At 36.0% G+C, this 19,535-nt stretch overlaps 1 non-coding gene across 1 annotated transcript; it reads left to right on the forward strand.

Annotated features, from left to right (window-relative positions):
- The first annotated feature begins 2,772 nt into the window (after nucleotides 1-2,772).
- On the forward strand, nucleotides 2,773-2,854 carry TRNAS-AGA. The gene has a single exon. It is a non-coding gene; the product is annotated as a tRNA-Ser (tRNA).
- The last annotated feature ends 16,681 nt before the right edge of the window (nucleotides 2,855-19,535 follow it).

Genomic DNA, 19,535 nt, shown 5'->3' on the forward strand with positions numbered 1-19,535 from the left:
TTGCCAATTTATATTGACAAAAGGGGGGAGAATTAATGTGTAGTTCACACTACAAATACATATGGTTTGCGGATCATTATGTAAGGGGGAGTGGTTTTCACTAACCTTTGATGAATTTCTTCATGTAATCTTCTATCTTTAATCTTCACGAGTAACTGGGATGAACCTAAGAGTTTACTACCTTATATCAAGACCAAAGCTAACTTAAGTAGGTTTTATAAATCGAGAAATAATTTTGACATCTAAATTTGACAACATACTTTCCATATCAATGTGTGGAGGTTCAACTGAGCATTCTCTCTAAAAATATCTCATCTTTATCAATTTTAATTGCAAAACGTTTGAAATACATATGGACTTTTAATTAGAAGTTTAACTTTCGGTACAAACGCCATGATGCTTTCTTGATTTCTTGAAAGTTCAACTTTATTATCTTACGGTTCTTCATGTGTTCGTTGGGTACAAGTAATTGAAGATTCGGCAGTGATAGAAAATAACTTTTATATTCATACCCTTCAGAATTTTCATTTCGCCTATAGTTGTTATTGCAATGAGTAGTATCGTTTGTCATTTTTAAGCACAATATACTTTTTCAAACATATAGTGATACTACTTCTTATTTTGATAATGTACCCCCTCTAAGCCTTTACATGTCAATTTTTGCTAGATGGGACGATGAGCACACATATTAATTAACCTCCCTTAAGATAATGTTTTGCAAAGCCATATGTAATTAGTAATAAAAGAGATTAAAGGGACTTTTATTTCCAAAATTCCACAAACACACTCCCCCCAAAGATATGTTAATTAAGCTCTAGTTCAATTAAGAATTCACCTCCATTTGATTTCATTCTCAAAATAGAACAACAAAGGCGACGTTTTACTAAAAAAATGATTGCTCGGATTTTAATAAATCTCACAAGAAGATATAAGACAAGGATCAATCGTCAAAAGTATTCATCTTTACTTATTCAAGCAAGAACATGAGAGTTATAAGCATAAGTTTTGAAGATTATCATGAGATTGGCCACAATGAAAAAATGGTAGAATATAAATATCATGGAAAACAATACGTAGAAGATCTATTCATGAAAATCAATTATTGCAATTATCTTCAATGAATAATCTAATCAAATAAATTCCATAGACGATAATATAAAGAAGTAGCTATTGCTGAAAATTTATTACTATATAAATATTAGTTACAAAAAAAAATAGTTAAAAAAGAAAATAAAACAATACTCGATGACGCCTTCAATCATCTTCATTAATGTATTTACTATACTTAACGTATTAAAAACACAATTTGTGATAAAATCTTATTACATATAATTTTTCTAATACAATATGATTCTTTTTATTTTCATTTAAAATACTTTTTCGCATATAATGTTTATTATGGATTTTTTGGTAACAATTTTCTCTCATTTCAAATAATCCTTATAAAAACAAATATCAATTATTTTTTTTTGATTATAATTTATAATTATCTGATTTATTTTACTGTAAAATATCAAACATAGACGACAAGAAACTAGTTGGAATCCTAGCTACAAGCTGGGCTCCAACACCCTTCTGAATTGCAATTCCTAATCTGTGAAAAAGAAATTACATTTCTTGGCACCAACATCAGACCTACACAAATGATTATGCAGCCTCTTAAGTAAACCCACTGTTTCTTCACCAAGCTAACCAAACGTCGTGAAAGCCAGGGTACTAAAACCATAACCCAGAGCCAAACACTTGTCCAAATATTTTTTATTTTTACGAGTGATGGCATTACTCAAAGCTAAGCCAGGCCGAAAGGTCCGAACACCTCCACCAGTAAAAGGCGAGATTCCAGTCACATCTAAGCACATGTCCCGACCATTTTCCCAATTGTAAACAAAAATATCCGCTGGACGTAATGCGAAGATCACAATTCTTTTTATATTATGTATAGATAAATTTTCATAGGAGTATAAAAGTAGAATGTTGTTTCGTAAAAAAATCATATATATCCTTACATTTAGTGATATGTATTACAATATTATATAAGAATAGGGGTAAAAATATGCTTCAAAATTTCTGTGTGTAAACACTAATTGTTAGTTTCGTATAGGTATGACCATTAAATTTCTTTTGAGAAAAAATTATAATATATTGGTGCACTTAAAAGTCCCAAATTTAGAGGCGCGCCTAGAGCCTCTAAAAAAGTGTGAGACGGCCCTGCCTCGCCCTTGGGAGTAATGAGATAGTTCTATACCTCACAGTAATTCTTAAAACTCAAAACTCTACGCCATATATTGGTTGCAATGTGTAACTCCAACAGGTCTCTAGCCGTCTCTCAGACCAGGTCTTGCCGTTTTATGAGTCTATTATTAGCTTAGACTATTTTACTTTATGTACATTGTGAATTTGTGATTATATCGTGTGTCGCACTTAGACGGTTAATGGTGGCCTGCTGTTAGCTGGTGGTTAATGGTTGTGACGAATTCCGAATGCAGGTCATTGACATTTGACACTGCTATCTAGTTGTGTTGGGAGGATAACAACAAGGGCGCCATTTATTTCTTCGAACGTTGTTATCAGATCAAAGATGTGACACATAATTGGGTCGATATGATTATTGATATTTTCATTATGATAAGCAGTGTGCTCACTTTGATTATCATAATTGGGGCAGAACGTAGATAATTTAGGTAACCTGTCTTTTTTTTTTGATCAGAAACCTGTGTTGTTTTCTAGTAAATATAAAGTGTTCTGAATAAGTTTTTTTTCTAGTAAACGCAAGTGGTTGTGCCGGTGTGGTTATCGGGCATGACTAGAAATCATGTGGGCTTTGCCCGTGCAGGTTCGAATTCAGCCGACCACGCTTCATTTTTTCATTGATATTTATAACATCTTCTCTTATATCCTCCACATTTGGCTCAAACAGCTGTGTATTGTAATTTAATTACTTGGTGACAAGCTTGTAAAGGATCATCTATTTTCCACTGTGTAAGTATTCTATTGTACATCTCTCAATTTTTATGGAAATATAAGATTACTTGCTAAAATTTAAATGTTATCTCTGACACAAAATATTATGGAGAATGTAAAAATTGGTGTTGAGGGTTCTTCATCATGGTCACTCTCACCATAAATGCACTCAAATAAATATTGATGTGAAGGTCCGTGGTCTTATTTCCCCCAGGATTAGTCTAATGCTCTAAGAGGCCTGAATACCCAAACCATCACAAAATAAAATAATAATGTTATAAATAGCCCTGCCGCGAGACTAGTCAAGTATTCTTAGAGGCCTATATATCCTAGCATGTCAAGCAAAATAAGAAAAATAAATAATTTTATTCTTTTGGTGTTTTGTAGGTTGGTTGTAGCAGGAATTCATTTACCTTACATTTAAGATAATTTTCAAGCTGATCATGCGGGTAATTTTTGAGTTATGCAATGTATATATATACTTCTTTTTTTGTTGCTCAGCAAACTCAAAATATATATTGAAGACTTACAAGAAGTAAGAAAAGAAGCTCAAAAAGCCTATTATCCCAGTAACAACAGGCAAAGATCGAGCTGATTACTCGCTACAAGCAAACTCAAAGACGACTAAGAATCTAATTTACAAAGAGATTATCCGAGTTCCCCATCATATAATCTAAACTAGTATTTATTAGCTCCCTTGCATATATTCTTTAAGCATAAGCGTGGAATTTTTGACTTGTTGAACTATATATTGAGCACCCGAAGTACCGTGTTCGAAAAAGATGTTATTGCGACATTACCAAATTGACCAGCATATGGAGGCAAATAACTCCCCACAACACTTTTCCTAACGGATACGGTGTACGGGTTTTCCACCCTTTGATTATTTGACCAATAAAGTTAGGCATTGGACCAATGAAACCCACAACATCCACTAAATGCCTCCAAATTCGAAGAGAAGATACTATGAATCTTTAGATGCTCTACTGATTCTCTAGCTTTATGATACAACAAGCACCCGTTTACGAGTTACGCAATGATTAGTTGGATAATGCAACGACCCGTATGAATCTGAATATAGTATCTGAACAACTAGACCTGACTAATAGAGTAATAGCGTTTTGATTTTAAAAATGTTATATCGAGTTAGATATGCGCCCAACTGTATGACTTGAATATTTCTAAGTCGGACCTCAAGTCATACTTGGTTTTCCGGGGGTCAAAGATATAATATTTGCCTGGTTCGGCTTACTTTATGCTTCAGCAAGACCAGTAAGGTACAGAATTCTGAGCAAGAGTTCTACTTTATTATATTTTCACCCATTTTGTCTGCCCGAGCTAGAAGTGCATGTATTGACTAGGCATGCCTTTTGCAGTTTCTAAGTATTACAGGTGTTATTTATGAAGGAAAAAGAACTGATCGAAAATCTTAAATTCTTACCGTCTGACTGATGTTGCTATTTAAATATTGCTCATAACGGATTTAGATTCGGCCAACAATAGTTTTACAAGATAAGCCTTTTCATCATATCTTAATCTGGTGGAGACTGGGAAATTTGTAACGCAACAACTTCAAAAGTATCAGAAGATGAGCCATCAACTTCTGACTGTAAGCAAAGAAGTTGGAGCTTGTGGCTTTTGTCTGTGAGATCTTCGGATGAATTTAAGCAGATGTTGCTTGAAGGTCGACTTTGTTGCAGAGAATGTGAAACTGACTTACGATAAACCAAAACTCGAGGATTCACATTCTTTGCAACAAAGCCAGAAACTTTAAACATCATCATCTTGAATTCAACCGGAAATCCTAAATTAATATCATTACAGTATCGAATAAAAGCCCCAGAAATAATTTCTCCACAATCTTAGTTCCTACGGTTCATCTTCTAAATTTCTCAAAGGTGCCATCTGAATTTCCTGCGAAGAAATTGAACCATCTCCACTCATATATTGCAAATGTTGTCCTCAAATCGGTTTTTCAGCAAATTTTGTGCAGCATCCTAGAAGGTTGATATGGTACAGTCATCACTACTATCTGTTAGTCACCTTAATTGCTCTAAACTTGTGTTGTGTCCATGAATGTACGTACGTCTTGTTATTCAACATTACAGGCAGAGAACATCTACCAATAAATCAAAGGTTTCTTGTAACTCTAGCGTTGTTAGGTTCCTCTAAATTTTCATTACCTAGTTTTATGTGTGTTTGTGTACCTGATGTTGTTAACCCAAATTATCTCTAGCTCTTCTCTGTTCACAAAGAAATTAAACTCTAATATTCTCCTTTGTTGTACAAGAATCTTAAGCTAACAAAAGTAAACATGAAGGTGATTGTTGCATACTTACTTTGTATATTGGGTGCAACCAATGCTAAAGTCATTAAGCTAATCCTTGGATCAGTTGGAGCTGACGTTAAAGATATTACATGCTGGATTCAGCTTCTTGTTTCCAAGTTAGGGGCAAGGACATCACAGAGCATCTAATATAGCCTTTGGGGAACCTTGTTGTTTCCTACTATAGGCAGATTTCCAAGTTTAAAGTTCTAAACGAAAACAAAATACATATTGGGATTCTTCTCCCCCAAGTTCCTCTAGAAACAAAATCTCATGTTGATATTCGTTGTTTTGGGGAGGAGGGGAGAGATGCTCTGCCAATCGGGGGAAAAAAACGAGTCAACTCAATGAACATTTTTTCTAATTTAATCTTCACGCAGAACACACTTACTTCAAAATCTTTTCATCTTTTCATATGATTACTTTATCTTAATCTTCATCTTCTTATTTCAGTCTTATTTTGTTTTTATTTTGTCCTCTATGATATATTCGTTTTTTGTTTTAAATTTTTAGCTAGCTAAGTTTTTACTTCTTAAGTTTTAAACTGTTGATTCTCTTATTTTTCTTGTTTTCTTCTTATGGATTGTTAATTTCTTTTTGCAGAGACTTCTCTTTCTATCATGAAGATCATTCGGTGTTGGACCTTTGCATCAAACTTTCTCCTTCAACAGTATTGCAGGACATCAATTTTATGATGGTTTTCAACAGTATGTTCCAGTATTCTTCCCATTTTAATCATGTATATGATTTGGTTATTTGCAGCGAGTTACATATTAACTCGGTAGAACCGATCCTTCATAGTCAATACCAATGTAGTTAATATCGGATATCGGTTCATCTCGGCCGGGACCGATACACTGGTACGATTTTATATCGGGGATATTATCGTTGAAATATCGGTTCTAGATTTAGAGATTATAATTTTATATTAAACATTTCTCCACACATTTTCGGATAAGATATAATAGATAACATCAATTTTATCAAAAAAACAAAAGAGTAACTATAGTAGACTTGCTTCGAGAGCTACATGCACCTCTACTACCACCTGGAAGACTTTCTTCGCGAAAATTACCCTTAAACTTTATAGAAAATGACCAATACCGTCTCATATCAGGAAATGTAGGAAAATTTTGTATCGACCGATACGGCCGATATTTGACCGAAACGGCCGATATTCGACCGATACGGCCGATATTATCGGGCGAATATCGTATCCCCGATATCCTTCTTATCGTATCGTTCTGGGCCGATATCCGAAATATCCCCGATATATCGGCCGATACGGCTGATATTGACTACACTGGTCAATACAAAAATTTGAATTCTCAATATTCAAACTTTCCCCCCTTTACAATGCTGATTTTTCTCAATTACGAAAACTGGCAGCCGGATTATTCGCAGTTGACCTTTTTCAAATTCAAAGCAGATTATTTTCTCACGAAAATATCTCAGTATGAATTATCTCTTTCCATAGATACAAATCTGATTCGTCATTTACTATGATATTGTCATCCTCTTTCACTCCTTAAAAACAGATAACTCTATCCACCCTAACCACAATCTTGAGTCTTTTTCTCCCCAATAGAGAAACTTTGAGGAAATGGCTGAAACCTCTAATACCCAGATCTCTGCAATCACTAATCAAATGCTGAAGACAAACATTCGTGATATTTGTGTCAGGCAGATGAGAAGAGCTCTTGGTTCAAAACAAGCTATCCTAACTGAAGCACATGAAGATTGGGGTAACACTGGCCTTGATTGGTAAGCTTTTTTCAGATGACTCCTCGAAACTGAAGATGTAAGGAAGGCTGCTAAAGATATATGGAAAAGATACAAAACCAAAAAAGTTCCGCCTTAGATAGGAATATCTTTTTGTTCAAGTTTTATGTTAAAGACACTATGGCTGCTGTGCTCAAGAAAGGTCCGTGGAATCTTCTGAAGTGTCACCTGAATCTGAAAGAATATGACCCATCCATCAAAGTTCAAGACCAAATTTTCTCTCATTAAGAATGGAATGTTCAATTCCAACATCTTCTAAGAGATCATCACTGCAAAGTTGTTGTCAATGATGTTGTTGAAGAACTAGGATAAAAGATATGGATAGACCCAGAAAACTGTAAACCAAGATATGGAAGTGTGATTACTACAAGAGTCAAGATATATTTATCTAAACCTTTGCATAAAGGAGGTTGGTGGAACACAGCTGCAGGAGGAGTTGCTTGGGTCCGTTATCACTGGGAGAGAAAACCACATAAAATCTGGCATGAGTGTTTTTGCGTTGACCATAGTGAAGAGGAGTATGAAAACACGGCAGATGATCTGAAGATTAGAGGTTATACTGAAGAGGAGTACATTGCTCATTGTCATGAACTGGCAACTGCTTACGGATTTGAGATTATTGAAGATCTGGATTTATTGCTACAAAGAATTTATGAAGCGAGTCTTAACCGTATGAACAATATAACTGATGAAGATCCTGAACCCAGTAGACAATCTAAAAGGTAAAGAAACAATGAGTCTGACAATATCTTAGATCGCACTGAATCTGCTGTTGGTGCAATTCTAGAGGCTGTTGTTCAAGAAAATATATCTGGGAAGGATACTGGAAAAAGACCATTGTTGTATCTACTTATGATATGGAGCATGACTTGATTGAAGAAGGATAAATGGATGAAAAGGAGTATCTTCATGACATGGAGAAGGAACCTGCAGCTTTGGTAAAAAACTCTTACTCTAAGCATTTTATTTCTTTATGCACTTACTCTTTTCTTATTAGTTCTCGAATTTTGAATACTTCTTTTTCATGCTTCACTCATAAAATTAAGATCATGAAGATTCTTAGTTGGAACTGCCAAGGCTTCTTAGGTATAGTCATTAGAGGTCATCTCCACCAATTGAACATCTCTCATTATCCGGATATTATTTTTCTATCAGAAACCAAAATTAATGATGGCACAATCATTAACCTTAACAACTTTTTAAATATGCCCAACAAAGTTTATGTCCCGTCTGTGGGAGCAGCTGGTGGTCTAATCATGTTATGGAAAGATGGTTTTAGTCTGAATATTGTTAGTACCAATGAGAAAATGATTAATGTTTTAGTGAACAATGACCCTAGTAAAGACGATTGGTTCCTAACAGGCTTATATGGTTCACCCTATAAAACCGAACAACCTAGTCAATGGTGAAAACGCGGGGGTCTAACAACCACACCCAACAATTCGTTTGGCGATCTGAGAGGACTACTCCAATATACTTTATAGAGAATCAACTATACAATCATACTCAATCTAGAGTAATGTATATCAAATAGTTTAATATCTCTAACTCTTAATTCAATCCGCAATCAGCAAATAGAAATCTGCGAGCCCGATTGAATATAAGAGGAGTTACTTGAACGGTACCAAAGACCAATGTTCAAGTGTCAATCAATGTAAATCAACAACCAAAGGTTGGATATTCTAATTGATTGATCTTAATGCACAACCTGTGATATTTCAATTATATAACAAAATATAATGCGGAAAAGAAATAACACAGACACCAGAATTTTGTTAACGAGGAAATCAAAAATGCAGAAAAACCTCGGGACCTAGTCCAGATTGAACACCACACTGTATTAAGACGCTACAGACTCTAGCCTACTACAAATTAACTTCAGACCGGAATGTAGTTGAACCCTAATCAATCTCACACTAATTCAAGGTATAGTTTCGTTCCTTACGTCTCTGATCCCAGTAGGATACTACGCACTTGATTCCCTTAGTTGATCTCACCCACAACCAAGAGTTGCTACGACCCAAAGTCGAAGACTTGGCAAACAAATCTGTCTCACACAGAAAAGTCTATAGATTGAATAAATCTGTCTCCCACAGAAATACCCAAGAGTTTTTGTTCCGTCTTTTGATAAATCAAGGTGAACAAGAACCAATTGATAAACCAGACTTATATTCCCGAAGAACAGCCTAGTATTATCAATCACCTCACAATAATCTTAATCGTCTAGCGAAACAATATATTGTGGAATCACAAACGATGAGACGAAGATGTTTGTGATTACTTTTATCTTGCCTATCGGATAAATTAATCTCGAGTCAATTATTTCAATTGTACTCAATACGAAAGAATCGGGCAAGATTAGAACACGCAACTGCAAAGAAAATAGTTGGGTCTGGCTTCACAATCCCAATGAAGTCTTTGAAGTCGTTAACCTACAGGATCTCGATAGAAACCTAAGGTTAAAGGAGAATCAACTCTAGTTTATGCAACTAGTAACACACAGGAGGTGTGGGTATTAGGTTTCCCAGTTGCTAGAGTTCTCCTTTATATAGTTTTCAAATCAGGGTATGCAATCCAAGTTACCTTGGTAACAAAGTATTCAATATTCGCCGTTAGATGAAAAAACTGATTCAACCAAGCTAATATCTTTCAACCGTTAGATCGAACTTAGCTTGTTACACACAAATAAAATGTACCCTCATTTAGGTTTATGTAACCGTACCTAAACGTGTACACCATGTTGGTTAACAAATAGTTAACTGAGGTTAGCCATATGATTACTCTCATATCAACCTTATTCATCTTAACCATAACTAGTTCAAATGACTCAAATGAAACTAGTTAAATAGTTGTTCAATTGCTATATTCCCATAGAATTATACAAGAACACAATTGAAGCAAAATCGGTTTGATTCACTTGAATCAATCATGGACATTATAGCCACGGTTTGCAAAGATTGCATTCCTTATTTTATAAATTTTTATGTTCATGTTCATAACCGATTTTAGAATTTTAACCTTCAAGTATGCAAACGGGTACGCATACTTGAAAGACCCGGACTAAGATTGAGTTACGCCGGTACGCAAACGGGTACGCAAACTTCAAATCCCAGCAGAAATTCTCGGACATGAACCTGTATGCCAGTACGCAAACGGGTACGCATACTTAGGTTCCCGGATTTCTCAAACCAACAGGTACGCAAACGGGTGCGCATACTATGGTTCCCGGACATGGATTACAAATGTACAAGAGTGCACAACATGACATATTCAATAATGGTTAAGTGTTCTAAACTCTTATTTCAATCATTGAAACTTTCTTAGAGGATGACAATAGCCGTTTTTCACACACCATTATCATCAAAGCAATTTTCAAGTTATTGAAATAATCATTACGAAACATTCCAAGACAACACCAAATGATTGTATCACAGAAACCATGTAAGATGTTACTCGGCAATTTTCACATGAAATAAGATGAACTTGGTTTAAGCGAAAGCTTGCCAACACATATTTCGAGAAATATGTAAGCGAGTTAAACTCAGCTCGAAATCTCAAATGTGTATATAGAAAACTATATCGTAATACGACTTATGTCTCAACATATGAGATATAGTAGAAATAAACTTTCCAAGTGTTAGATGAGTTCAAGTCTCCACATACCTTTTGTCGATGAAGTTCCACAAGCTCCCCTTAGTAGTTCTTCGTCTTCAAATGATGAACGCCGTGAAAACTAAGCTCAACTACACAATCTATGTCCTAGTCCGAGACATCTATAAATAGGCTAGATTTCAAGACTTATAGTTTTGATCATTAATATTGACAAACATGCTTGAGATAACAACACATGCGAGTTTGACCGAGAAGTGCTCTAACAAATGGTCTTCAATTAATGAACTAGGTATAACCATTAATGTCCCTTGGGTTATTATAGGTAACCTAAATATAACCCTAATCCCCAATGAGAGAACTATATATCGGCAAACCAAACCCCACCTGAATTCATATCTCTCATTAAAGACAATGATCTTACTGATTTAGGGTTTAGAGGTAAACCTTTTACTTGGACCAGCAATAAACATGGTACAGGTAAACATAAATCCAGACTAGATAGAGCTCTAGTTAATAGCGAATGGTCCTTAGTCCTTCCAGATGCTCTCCTTACCCATCTTCCTCAAAATGGTAGTGACCATTGGCCTATTCTTTTAGAGCTTTATAGAGTTAATAAAAACACAGGAAGGGACTGGAAATTTTTTGAGCATTGGCTGCAGAATGATAGTTGTCATGATGAAATAAGAAATGCTTGGTCTGCTAACTATATTGATTTTAATGCTTTTGTCTTGACTAATAAGCTATCGAATACTAGACATATCTTAAGAAAATGGTCTAGGAAACTTTCGGAAACATCCAACAAAAGATAACAGATCTATGAACTAAGATTACATGTATTCAATCATCAGACATCAATGGAAATAATACAACTGCAGTTATAAATCTTGAAAAGGATACCAGTTCTCTTAACGATATATTAGTAAGCTCAAACAGACAAAAAGCAAGAGACTTTTTCTTCAATGAAATGGACAAGAATACCAAGTACTTCCATATTCGAGCCAACAGAAGAAGATCGTGAAACAGAATATACTCTCTTATTTCTTCAGATGGTTCTTGGTGTAATGATAGAGACTCGATTGTTGTGCTTCTCATAAATCACTTTCAAAGCATAATGAAAACTTCTTCTCCAACAAATAGTGATTCTTTCCTTCAGCACATCCCCACAGGAATTACCAGTGAAGACAACCTACAATTGGAAGTTGTTCTAACATATGAAGAAATATACTTTGCTCTCATGACAATGGATCCATGGACCTCTCCTGGTCCAGATGGATTCCCACCAGGATTCTATCAATCCCAATGGCAGCTAGTCAAAGAAGATGTGTGCAGTATGGTTAAGTCCTTCTTTCACTCAGGGTATATTCTAAAACAACTATATAATACAAGGATTTTTTTGATTCCTAAAACTCAATCCCCAAGAAAACCAGAAGATTTTATACCAATTTCCTTATGCAATACGGTTTACAAGATAATCTCAAAGATCATTTCGTTAAGAAAGAAGAAACACATGCCCAACATCATATCTCTCATGCAGTCTACATATGTTCCAGGTAGATTGATATCGGAGAACATTTGTATTGTCCAAGAGATTGTGTAAGCCATGAAGAGGAAGGAAGGAAAAACTGGTCATCTTGCGCTGAAAATGGAGATGTCTAAAGCCTTCGACAAGCTTGAGTGGACTTTCTTAATTAATGTCCTAAAAAAAATTGGGTTAGGTGATAAATTTTGTCAGCTGGTGCATCAATGTATAAGTACCACCCAAATTGAAATTATGTTAAATGTTGCTTCTACAGCTCATTTCACTCCTTCTCGAGGCATAAGACAGGGTGACCCTCTCTCACCCTATCTTTTTATCCTAGCCATGGAATCATTCTCAAGATTTCTTGCTCACTGCGAAGATAATGGCATGCTAACTGGTATGAAGATCTCAAGTTCACCCCCTAAAATCAATCATCTTCTATTTGCAGATGATTGCATCCTATTTTGTAAGGCCAATCAAGCTCAAACAAGTAAGTTGCTTCATGTAATTACTCAATTCAGTAGCTGTTCGGGTCAGTTAATTAATTTCAACAAGTCAGCTGTGTTTTTCTCTTCCGATATGGAGCCATCAGATTGTCAAGATGTTAGTGGTTTTCTTCAAGTTAGAGAACTAAATATTAAGGAAGAAAAGTATTTGGGACTTCCCTTCTTTGTGGGTAGAAACAAAAGAATTTTTTTCTCTATTCTGGTGGACAAAATGGATCACAGGTTTGCAAAGTGGAATGCAAGTAATATGTCAGAGGCAGCCAGGTCAGTAATAATTAGAAATGTATCTAATGCAATTCATATTCATCATATGACAAGCTTTAAATTACCAGATGTCACGATCAAAAAAATGAATTCTTCGCAACAATCATTCTGGAGAAACAAAAAATCTAATAAAGGTAAACACATTGTTACTTGGAGACGGGAAAATCATCCAAAGATAGAATGTGGACTGGGATTTCGTGATATGCATATTCTTAATAGATATTTACTCGCCAAATCAGCATGAAAGCTGTGTACCGACAAAACTTCCATTATGGCAAAGTCTTTGCAAGCCAAGTATTTTGCTGATGGGAAGATATTCAACCTAAAGAAAAAATACAATGCTACATGGTCGTGGAACAACATCCGCTCAGAACTTAAATTTGTGAAAATATTTAGTTGTTGGAATATTGGAAAAGGTAAGAACATTTTAATTTGGAAGCACAGGTGGATCCCGGAAATTCTTAGTCCTCCTCCTCCCAAGTCTGGATACATTATTCAACGAAACTTTACTTGTGTCCATCAGCTTTTCATGCAAGATTCTTCTTCCTGGAACATTAATTTACTCAATGAGTTATTTGAACCAGAAACAGTCACACATATCCTTCAGCTTTCTATTCATCTGGAGTGTGAAGATAGTCTTACCTGGCTTCTAGAACGGAGTGGCAATTTTTCAGTGAAATCTTCTTACAATAAAATGTATGAAGAAGCTCATATAACTGAGTCAGTTGGACCGCGTCTTCATAATATTTATACTACACTGTGGAAGTTGCTTACATTGCCAAGAATTCAACAGTTTCTATGGAAAGTTGTCTCTAATCTTCTCTCTACTAAGGAAGCTTTGGGTTATAATGTGGTTGCTGATAAAAATTTATGCCAGTTATGTGGGCAACATGTAGAGTCTGCAGATCATCTATTCATGTCATGTTCAGTTTCTAGACTTGTTTGGTTCGCAGTATCGGGATGGAATTCTAGCTCTCAACTCCGTCTTACAGACTGGATATGTAGTTGGTCGACAGTCTTCACAGTAAACAAATTTTTATACAAGAAGTTGTCAAAAGGTCCATTACTGCCTGGTGCATATGGACTGCAAGATGTGATAAAGTTTTTCAAAACAAAAACTTTAGTCCAGAGATTACTATTCAGAGATGCAAGAGTGTCATTGAAGAACATGCCCAAAGAAAACCTAGTATTCCTAGGAATGTGCAGATAGTTAACCGTCAGAATATTCATTGGATACCTCCACCTTCTGACTATTTACTATTAACTTTGATGGTCCTTATCAACATTTAATCTAAAACAGGAGGCATTGGACTAATTATCCGTAATTGTGCAGGTGTGCAGCAAGGAGCAAGGTTTATCTTTTTGAAAGATCTCAGGAATGCAGAAAAAGTTGAATGCATGGGACTGTGGGAGGCGGTGAAATGGGCAAAGGAATTACAGCTAGCAAAGGTGCAGTTCGAGCTTGATGCAAAAATGGTGATAAATGCAGTTAATAAATATAATAGCTCTATTGACCGGAGATTGATAAACTATATCAAAGATATTAAGTCTTTATTTTATGTTTTTAGCTCTTGGAAATTTATTACATTCCTAAGGAGAGAAATAAAGTTGCAGACATCATGTCTAAGAAAGCTAGGAAGGATGAGATAACTATGTTATGGACTGATTCTTCTCCTACAGAAATCAGATCCCAGTTACTTAAAGATAGCTCTTATGTAACAGTTTAACAAGTTGCAAAATAAAATCTTATTTTCGTTTAAAAAAAAAAAAGTCTAAAGTTCTAAATTCGGGACAATTTTCCACTTCCCAAAATTGGTTCTTCGAGCCCACGGGCTTTAACTTGTGCCGACGACGGATGTTGTTGGATTGGGGTAGCCCAATCTACGAAGATTTTTGCTTTGTCCATTGACGAAAATATTACAACTTTTAGTCGATAAACTGTTAACTTGATTAACTTGGGATTCTCAAGAAATTCAATTAGGCAGCTAGTTCCAATGAAGTAACCATTTCACTCCCATTTTTCAAGGGAAATACGCGTTTGACCTCCTTAGGCTAACCCCTATGGGCTAGATTGAGCTGTTAGATTGGTCAAAAAGTGTGTGCAAATCAAGAAAAAAGTGTGGGAAAAAAGTTAACACTACTTTTGTCTGCTTCTCTCTCCTAGCATTTGCTCGCAGTTCAACTAGCTGCGAGATTAAAACGCTGAATCATTAGCGTTCAAAAAATGACTTTATGCTGAACCGTTCAACACTCATACTTTTTGTTATAATATTGGAGTATATTCCGATGGTGTATAATACTAGCTGATTCATTTTCTCACTCTAGGTCATGACCTATCCGTACTCTAAAAAAGTTGATACATTTTCCCACTCTCTGTTCACCTAATCTTCAATTCTTATAGTCCTCCCTAATTACACTGTCCTCTCTACAATTCTGTCCCCACATCCTCCTCGATACGCAAATATAAAATCACAGATCTACAATGCAATAGAAGAGTACGAACACCTCAGGTAAAGAAAAGCATATTTTTGTGTTGTTTTGTGCACGAAAATGATAATGGTTCAGCGCTATCACTGTTTTGTTCAGAACGTTGTACCGTTCAGCGCCCGACGTTGTTTTGTTCAGAAACTAGCATGCTAGATTAGCAATACCATAGGACTTAGGAGGTTGTCCTAGCTGACGTGGATTGTCTAGCTGCGAGATTAGAAGACCATAGGACTTGGCCTTCCCAAGCATGAATCTAGCAAATGGTCGATTGGCATACTGAGCAATGCTTAGGATTGGAGTCACTTGCCATTATGTGGAGCTCGGAGTGGTTCACCCAATTCCTTCATTTTCCATATTTTGTTAAAAAAAATGCTTACGACGGGATTCGGTCCGAGGACCCGATCTCCATGATAGAGGAATAGAAATGGAAACAACTTTAAAGAAAGAGGAGCAATTGGAAGAAAAAGATCGATCAAAGAGAAGAGAGGAGGAAAGGGGAGTAGTTATGGAAAAATGGAAACGAATTGTTGAATCAGATGCAGCAGCAGCATGCCTCACCCCATTTTGAATTCATTCATTGCATGCATCAATGGAGGAAAAAAGAGAGCAATTTCGGGGGGAAATCATGCAATCTAAAAATTGATCAAGGAGAAGAGGAGACGGAGCAGCAGAACGGTATGGAAAGAGGAACAGTTGATTATCTTCCTGATGAATTGATGATTGAAAGTATTTTGACGAGACTACCAGCCCGGACTCTAGCAGTATGTTGTTGCGTCAGTAAGTTATGGTACAATTCAATCCTTAATGATTCTAGATTTCCTGTGTCACTACAATCAAAACATAAATAAACCATTTCTAGTCTTTAATATGTTTAATGTATTGAGAGGTATAGAAACGAATTACTGGTTCAGTCTATTTGGACGAGAAAAGGCTTATATTAGGTATCTCTCAGGTCAAAGAATCCAGGGTACATGTTGTTGGAAATTTTGGGTTAAACAAGAGGATGAAAACAGAAACAGAAAAATGGTGTACCCCTGACTTCAAGGCTCTTTCGATTCTTTTAGACAATAATTCGACCTTTCCCAATAAATTTGGCGAGTACAAACGGTCTCTCGAATTATGCCTTCAGGATTCAATGAAGCCCTAACACCGTAATCGAATTCAAGGATTGTACTTCCTTGACCCGACCAAGAAACACACTGTATAAGGTTCTGGTGATGCTTTTTAGAGAAGAAGAAAACATATTGTTTTTGATGTGTTGGAATAGGAGAACATCTTCGCTACTTATAGTGATATTCATGCCTGTTGGTAGTGTCGTTTCATCACCAACAGACGCTTCCAAAAGCCATTAATGGTGGATTATGAGAAGAGACGCGTTTGTTCAATTTTGAATGGAAACTTCTAGGTTTTACAAAGTATAATTCTGCGTAGTGGCAAACCTTGAAAATATCCAACATATGTGAATTTGTAGGTTTATGTAATGGTTTAGCTTGTACGAAACTATCCAGTACACCTGATGATACTTATGATTCAGTAAGTATTATTAACCCGATCAGGGTCGACTCACTTGTCCTCTCTTATTTACGACCTACTGAGGGATACATCTACTTCTGTCATGGTTTTGGTTTTGATTCATTATCACAAGTATACAAGGCTGTCATTGTTTATGCTTCAAAATCCAGCAATGGGTTTCTTTGCATGGTCGTTACACTGGGAACTATGTCATGGAGAAAGATAACTACTAGTACTTTTGGTATGGCACCGCCACCGGGTTCTTCTCCTTTCCCTAGTCGAATGCTTACCAGAGTTTCGAGAACGTTTTGTAAACAAGCCACCTTTTGTGGGGGTGATGTTTTTTGGAGGACTAAGAATAAAGTTGTTAATAATAATGACAAGATTGGAATGTTGCTCTCGTTCGACCTCCACAATGAGAAGATTCGCTTCATTCGACTCTCGACTGAATGTACTCCGATAACAGCGACACATGAGCGTCAGGATATAGTAGTTGATCTTCTTGAGTTTAAAGGATACCCTTGTATTGCACGTTCTGAGAGGATAACAAGATCCAACAATATTGATCATTGCGGCCATCGCTGTAATTATCAGACCGGTGTTTGTTGTTGTTGCTGCAAGGTTCATATGTATATATTAAAGGACAAGGACAAGCAAGTATGGACGAGGGAGGAAACTTTTGATGTTCAGATTATGGATCAGGAAGGTTTACTACCAACTCCTCTCTGTCGGTACTTTGACACTTCCGATGCTATGCCTCCTCCTACACGTATATCGACTTTCTCTGATCAGGTGTTCTTGTATTGGTTCAATGGGGAACGTCTTATATTGTACAATTTGCAAGAAAAACGTCTCAAGGTGCTGGAATGCTCCCTCACTATCCTAGTATTTTTCAATCTAAGATGAATGAAGTCGTAGAGCGCTGTATTGGTGATGATGATAATATTTATTGCCCGTCCATGGATTATCAGCTGCATGCTAAAGCTGAAAACATCGTTTCTCTAAAAACCTTCATTCCTAAAGAAGCTAAAATTAGTGAAGTTGATTCTGATGAGCTGAGGCACCTTATCGATAACAACCTAACTACAGGATGGCTGATTTCGGGAGGAAATAAACACACTTGTTATGTTTTTTTTTAGTTTTGTTCAGTTTTTAATTCAGACTACAAATTTCATTTGAGTGTTGTTTATCTGTTTATTTATTTAATGAAGATCTATGCTCAATGGTGTGAATGTATGACGGTTCTGCTTGTACATATTGTTATGACTTAAATTCTCAAAAACCTGTCTTATATTTGCTTAAGTCATAATACCATCTATGTTCAGTGAGATAACAGTTCTCCATTTCCTGCAATTATAACCGTTTTCTGATTATATTCGCAAGGCATTGATACGAGTGTGTGCTTTCCTTCTATGTCCTACATATTGTCACCTAACAGTAAGCTTCAATCAGTTATGCCGTGATGCTTTCTGTAACGGTCCATGATTTCGTGGGTTCTTCTGGTTTGTTTGCCTATTATGCTTCAGCAGGACCGGTAAGGTACAGGTAATTTTAGGAGTTAACTCTATATAATTCTGAGCAAGAATTCTACTTTCTTTTATAGCTTTTTCCATTTTGTCTGCGCAGCCATGAAGTGTATGTATTGACCAGGGCGTGCCTTGTGCAGTTTCTAAATTCTAAATATGCTTAAACAGGTTTTGAATTTTATTCACATTGATTTGTTATTTGGATGAAAGCAAGCACAATATTTTACTTTCTGGGAACCCGCATAGGATCCTGTCATGCAAACTTGAATCTGACAGAAACGATTGCAGGGGTTTATATGCTTGATTGGAATATATGGAATGTGATTATTTACAAACTTATTTGTAGCCTTAGGAACTGAGAATCTTTCAGTCGCGTTCACGTCTCACTTAGGCTGATGACACCGTGCATGGTTGAGATACATAACTTCTGGCTGCTGAGTTACTTACTCAGTAAGACAATGATTATATGAGAGTTTCGCTTGCACATATTGTTATGACTTGAATTCTCAAAAACTTACCAAATATTTGCTTAAGGTGTATAAACTTTCTATGTTCAGTAAGATAATAGTTTCTGCATTTCTTAAAAATATAACCGTTTTCTGATTATATTATATATATTCTCAAGGCGTTGATACTAAGCTTCAATGTGATGCTTTTTGCAAGGGTCCATGCTGGGGTCTTTCGGTTTGTTTGCCTGATTGGTACAGCTTACTTTATGCTTCAGCAGAACCAGTAAGGTACAGAATTGAGCAAGAGTTCTACTTTATTATAGCTTTACCCATTTTGTCTGTGCGAGCATGAAGTGTATGGGCGTGCCTTTTGCAGTTTCTACTTTATCACTGGTGTTGCCCATTCATGTCATTTAAAACTGATCTCTTAAATTCTTACCGTCTGACTGGTGTTACTGCAGTGTTTCAAGACTGATGCTTGGAATCATAACAGCATGATATTTCAGCAAGTAAGACTGGATGATTTACATAAAACCAAAACAAATACGTTAACTACCCGCATAAGATAAATGTTATGTCTAATTTTTAAAC

Source organism: Papaver somniferum, chromosome 5, assembly GCF_003573695.1.
Source record: "Papaver somniferum cultivar HN1 chromosome 5, ASM357369v1, whole genome shotgun sequence".
In the NCBI taxonomy this organism is placed as follows: Eukaryota; Viridiplantae; Streptophyta; class Magnoliopsida; order Ranunculales; family Papaveraceae; genus Papaver; species Papaver somniferum.